This window comes from Papaver somniferum, chromosome 4 (assembly GCF_003573695.1).
Source record: "Papaver somniferum cultivar HN1 chromosome 4, ASM357369v1, whole genome shotgun sequence".
NCBI lineage: Eukaryota > Viridiplantae > Streptophyta > Magnoliopsida > Ranunculales > Papaveraceae > Papaver > Papaver somniferum.
Genome location: NC_039361.1, coordinates 113,477,605 through 113,483,807, shown reverse-complemented (window position 1 = coordinate 113,483,807; position 6,203 = coordinate 113,477,605). Strand labels below are relative to the sequence as shown.

General features: G+C 37.8%; 1 long non-coding RNA gene across 3 annotated transcripts; it reads left to right on the top strand.

Moving 5' to 3' along the window:
• The first annotated feature begins 531 nt into the window (after positions 1-531).
• Positions 532-3,647, top strand: LOC113274201. Of its 3 annotated transcripts, XR_003322858.1 has the most exons (10): positions 532-694; positions 883-975; positions 1,164-1,228; positions 1,456-1,751; positions 1,890-2,142; positions 2,229-2,459; positions 2,610-2,785; positions 2,872-2,946; positions 3,112-3,262; positions 3,357-3,647. It is a non-coding gene; the product is annotated as an uncharacterized LOC113274201 (long non-coding RNA). The 3 variants fall into 3 exon arrangements; XR_003322859.1 differs by having other exon boundaries at positions 1,890-1,973; positions 2,610-2,946; XR_003322857.1 differs by having other exon boundaries at positions 2,610-2,946.
• The last annotated feature ends 2,556 nt before the right edge of the window (positions 3,648-6,203 follow it).

The following is a 6,203-nucleotide window of genomic DNA, read 5'->3' as shown; positions in this document are numbered from 1 at the left end:
GGGGACAGAAATTGGCAGAAGTGATACAGGAAGCAGGATAATCGCCCCTAACGGCGAGTCTATTAGCCAAACCATTTCCAAGGAAATGTTCTCTTCCGACCTTTACAACTCCCTTCAACGGGACATGTGATGCAATTGAACATCTCCGATCTTATCGCGTGACATTAATACAATTATAGTTCTCTTCCGACCTTTACTACACCAAATTCAAGGATTAGTAACTAGATTTCGCAACAGCTTATCCCCTGTTGCGAATTTCCTGTTGCAAATTTCAGTTGTGAAAAGTTTGCAACAGTTCACTTACGTTACAAAAGTCGCAATTATTTATTTCTGTTACGATTCGCAACAGATTGGAGTTGTACGCGTGCCACTCGTGAGTTTGGCTATCCACACTTTTAAGCTGACTCGGTTTCAGCCCATTCAGTGTTCAGTCAGCTTCAAAACTGACTCGGGTTTAGACTTGTCTCGAACAGAAGTCTCATTCTTCATTCTATTCTCTCGCTATTTCTCTTCTCTTAGTATTAGGGTTGAACTTCTTCTTCTTGTTTGGAGGTGAAATAATCATCTATCATTATATACACACACTGATGATGATGATTATCAAATCCCTTTATCCTCGTTTATCCCAAATCAAGTTTGAATTTGCTGATTTCAGAGATCTCAAATCCCAAATCGCGCCAACCAATTTATTAGGGTAATTTTTTTTTATTCCGAGAAAAACTTATTAGGGTTTAGACTAACAATTGTCAGATCTCCTTCATGTTCTAAAGTTAGGGTTATGTCATCTCATACTAGATTTGTAGAGTTTAATGGGTTTTGGGTATAGTTCATTATTATTTTATTTATTTTTTGTAATTTTTTTTTTCCGATTGATGAACTTAGGGTTCTTCATCTCATCTTCGATTCATGGTTGTTCAGCTACAAGAACACCCACCTTCTCTTGATTCAACTTTAGAATTGCATCCAGGATTAAAGGTAACAACATAGACGACAACAAGTCTTTTTACTGTAAATATTTGTGAAAAACTTGTTGTTGATTAGTATGGTTTTTCCATAGTTCATATAATTTCTTAATTAGATTGGATTCAGATACAAATATTTGTGAAATTTGTTACATGTATGTAAGTTTTCTGATCATCATGATGAGTTGATGTTGTTTTCAGTTAGGCAAGTGGTGAAAAATGCTGATATTTGGATTTCAAGCTTATCTATGCTTGTAATTGAGAAGGTACTCATTTCTTTATATGCCATTTTCGTTAAACTTCAATTTTGGGTCAATATTTATGTGTTTAGGTGTAGTTGGTACTGGTGTTGATATTGTTTCACTGATTTGATATAAATTATAGTGCTCTTATTCAGTTTGTAATGTAATGTATTTCATTCAATGACTGGTCAATATTATAGTGCTCTTATACAGGTAGCAATGGGTAAATTTGGTAGTTTCTTTGTGAACAGGTAAGAGTAAGAGGAAGGGTACCAGAGAATCTAGGTTGCCTACCAAGGTTATCTGAATTAGGAGGATGTGTATACTCAGGAGATTTCTCTGCAAGTACATGGAGGCAAAGAAGATTGACAAGCACGTGTACCATGATATGTAGTTGAGGCATGTGTTCAAGAAAAAACGTGTATTGATGGAAAGTATTCACAAATCTAAGGAAGAGAAGGCCATAGAGAAGACTTTGTCTGACCAGTCCAAGAACAAGGCTAGCAGAGGAAGGAAGCATGCTGGGTGGGAGAAGCGTTTGAATGCGGTAAGATACTGATAAACTTGTTTATTTTCTGTTTAAAGTTTTTATTATCAATTTGGAATGATGCTAGGTGAGAGGAGTGTTTGTATTTCATTATTTCAGCTGGTTTAGTAAGTATTAAGGCTTTTTCTGTTTTAAAAGGTCCATCTGGTTTCGGATACTCAAACGCAACTGAAGATATAATTCATGGAATTGTTGGAACTGGACTTACTGCAATTGTTACTGGTAACTAGTACTGAATTCCTTGTATGGGTTTTCTTATTTCATGTTTGTCTTTACTGGGTTCATTTTTTATTTTTCATAAAGACATTAAAGATTTTGTTAGTTCCGGTAATGGTGTTTGATGAAATGGGTGAGAGAAATAAGTATATGGGTTGTTTCAGGGAGATCTTAGGTGAGTTATATTGATTCATACCTGAAGAAAATCATTTTAAATAGGTATTGGTTGATGTAGGATTTGATGCATTTGTACTTGTATAGGTGCTGCAAGTGGTATTGGTTCCGAGACTGCGCGTGTTCTTGCATGCTTGGAGTTCGCGTAGTCATGGGAGTGTGGAATATAGCTACAGGTAAAGATGTTAAGGAAACAATACCAAAGGAAAAATCTTCGGCTAAAGTTGATGTTATGGAGCTATATCTTAGCTCCATGGCGTCGGTGAGACAATTTGCTTCCAAATTCGAGTCGGTAGATCTCCCCCTAAACTTGCTTATGTGAGTAAAACTAAAGAATTTGAGCAATTTATGTATCATCTCGATGTCAAATGTTTATACATATATGGGATATGGTTTTTTTGTTCGTCTCACTTGGTTTTCCATTACCAACTTCATTATGAAGCTGATTTTTTATCTACTTTGTTGCAGCAATAATGTAGGAGTCATGGCATGTCCCTTCATGCTTTCCCATGACAATATAGAGATGCAGTTTGCGAAAAACCATCTAGGTTTGCAACATGATTCTTTTCAGAAAGTAATAATGAGGGAGTCAAGGGTGGTGTAGAGACATTGGCAATCATGATAATACTTTTTGGCTTTAATATGTATGTCTATAACGCTTTCATTTGTCAAGGTAAACATTCTTATTTAAGTATTATTTACTATGTGCTTTTCCCCTCTCTCTCTCTAGAAAGCATCAACCAGCAGCACGACATTAGTATCCCATAACGTGGGATATCTTGAAAATGGTCAAATTCCAACCAAGGTATGATTTTATACTATAACTTGCTTTAGTACGTCACTTGTGCATTGAGATGTTTTGTCCAGTTGCTTATTTCTATAATAGTTCATTATATCAGTAAGGGATTATTCCTTATTCCTGTATGTCGAATGCCAATTTCTTATTGTCGTCATGTTTACATTTTCGCAGATTGGGTTGTTTGGCAAGATCCAGAGATACTAACCTTTTCGATGATACTCCGTACTACAGGATACTTCAGTTGAACTAGGAAGTTTAGTTGTTTGTCAGTCTCATGTTTTTGTTTGTAAAGTTTTGAAACAATGTCTCCATGTTGATTTAGGTAAGCAATGAAGTCACCCTATAATTTTTGTTGTTGTTGTTATCTCAATATGATGGGGTATGCATTTGCCTAACTAATATATCATTTTTTGTAGCCTTGTAGCCATGGAGTTTGAGTCTAATTTGAAGGAAGCGACGAGTGACGATACCAATCACTTATTCACTGGTAAGTCATACTCATCAGCACAACTACATGCCACTACTGGGTCATAAGATTAGTGATGCGGTTAAGTGCACGACAGATGCAGCTAAGATGCTCCCATCTACAATCTTAATCTAATTCAGTGTTGAGTGCTTTGGTATTCTGACTTCATAGTTGCTATGATATTTATGTAATTGTTTTCACATTTGGAAATTCAGTGATAGTAGTTTGTTGAATTTGTAAAATGAAGACGGTTAATAATGTTCACTGAATTTAAGTCTTTTTGATAGTTCTGTTGGATTAATATGATTTCCAAATGAATAGGGTAACTTGATTTTGTTGCGGGGAATTATAATTTTGATCTGGTTTTGACTGGTCAAAACCAGTGTTTTTTTTATGTTGCAAAACTTTTGCAACTGAGTCTACTGTTGCAAACACTCAATTTCGCAACCGCTTTCAAATTGTTGCGTCCATCTACTTTCGCAACTGTTCCTAACTGTTGTGATTTTTTTACGTTGCAACAGTTCGCAACTGTTGCGACCAGAAATTTGCAACGACATTGTAGCCATTGCGAAAAATTGCAACATCGACTTTTGCAACAGAGATGAACTGTTCGCAACACTTTGCAACTGCTAGTACGATGTCGTGATGTGCAAATTCTTCCCAGCCAGTCTAAAGGAGGAAGCCCTAATGTGGTTCAACAACCTACCGAGAGAGTCGGTCAAGTTATTTGCTCATTTTTCCAAGCTATTCTTAGAGGCCTATATGCATAATAACCGAGTTAAGCCAGGAATTGATATGTTGTTCCAATAAACCAGAGGACCAAATGATTCCTTCCGATCTCTGGTCACTCACTGGAGGAAGCTGTGTGCTGAAATCTGATGAGTCCCAGAAGCCTATACGATCTTAGGTTTCAAAAACAGTCTGCGAAATATAGACCCTATATTTGTAAGAATGTATGAGACCATGCCACACTGTCTACGGAAATCCAGGAGGACTACATAGCTCTCAAAGAACTCCAAGATGGGACGTATGATAAGTTGATCCGGGGAAATATAGAGGAGCAAATGGGGTAAAGCCAAAATCCCCAGAAGCAAACTCGAGGCATTGAACGACCTCATAATGAATCGACACGATTCGATAAGCACAGAAGTGGAGGATGGAAAGGGAGAGACCAGACCCAATATAAAAAAGAGAAATTTGTAGACCATGTCTAGACGAAATTAAACACCCCTATTTTCGATATCTTGAAGGTTGATGGAAAATACAAGATTAATTTCCCATAAATAGAGGGAAACAACCCGAACACGCTAAAAACAGAAAATACTTTTGTAAGTTCCATCAATTTTACAGCCACCCAACAGACTCATGTAGGGATCTAATGAAGATGGTGCAAGACATGATTGACGATGGTAAACTCCAAGAGTATATTTCACTGTCGGCTCCCCCACAAGTGACATGACCCCATGTACATCGTGTGGAGATCCCGCGCGAGGCATAATATTTTGGATGTAACACGATTTCTCATTCAGCTATTACAACACCCACGCTCGAGGGAAACATCACCAGGAGAATTCATAAACGAAACTTTGAAGGCAATGAAGTTTTTAGTGTGGCTAAAGAACCTCCGATGGAGGAATGGATGAAACAGCCTACCCGATTTTTAGCCTCTGAAGCACCGGATAGTGGAGGAAATCATAACAATCCTCTAGTAGTCACGATGGCCATGACACTCCCAGAACATGAAGACGAGGAGGAGAACCGAAGGAACTATCATGGGAAATACCCAAGACAGTAATTGATGGCGGAAGCTCCGTCAAAATTTTATTCTATGAAACATCCATCTACATATAATATCTTTGGTTTCAATGGTTCATATACTCGTCCAAGGGGCGAGGTAACCTTGGAAATTCGTGTAGGAAAAATCCTGACCTTAACTACTTTTTGTGTAGTGGATGTACTTTCGCCTTATACTGCTATTGTCGGGTGATCCTGGGTTCATGGAATCAAGGGAGTCGCATCAACTTATCATTAGAGACTAAGGTTTCCAACAACCAATGGGATCACAGAGATCATAGGATATCCATGTGAATCAAAGTACTAATACAATATGGATATACAAAATGACGAGAATAAAATCAATTCCCCAGAAAAAAGAAAGAAAAGAGCTAAGAATGCTAAGAATAAAAATAAATTGATACTTACGTAGCATAAACGAATGAAGCAAGGCGCACAAACGATGCATTAGATCCTATCTCGGACGAATCTACGGACCCCTTATAACAATTACAGAATCTCTCCAATATTGGAGAACCAAGGTCAAATTTCTCGGCCTCGGAACTAACGAAAGAAGTGAATATCAAGACACCTGAAAATCAAGGGATGGTCAAAATTGGAACCCTCCTCGACATAGAGGAAGAGGAGAAATTGATGCAGGTATTAAAAGAATACTCTAATGTTTTTGCATGGCGCATGGAAGACATGCCTGTCCCAGAAGTTTGTTTCCATCATTTGAAAATTAACCCAAAGCACAAGCCCAAGTGAAAAAAAGCGAAAAGTGGCTCTCGAATACCATGAGGCTATTCAAAACGAGATCAAAAAGATGGAGGGCTCGGGTGTCAGTCAAGAAGTGCAGTATCTGATATGGATATCTAACATGGTGATCGTACCTAAGAAAAACGGAGGAGTGCGAATATACATAGACTTTAGCGATCTTAACAGAGTAATTCCCCGACAGCTTTCCACCTCTCAACATCGATCAGCTCGTAGAAGCGACATCTGGATACGGTTTACTATCGCT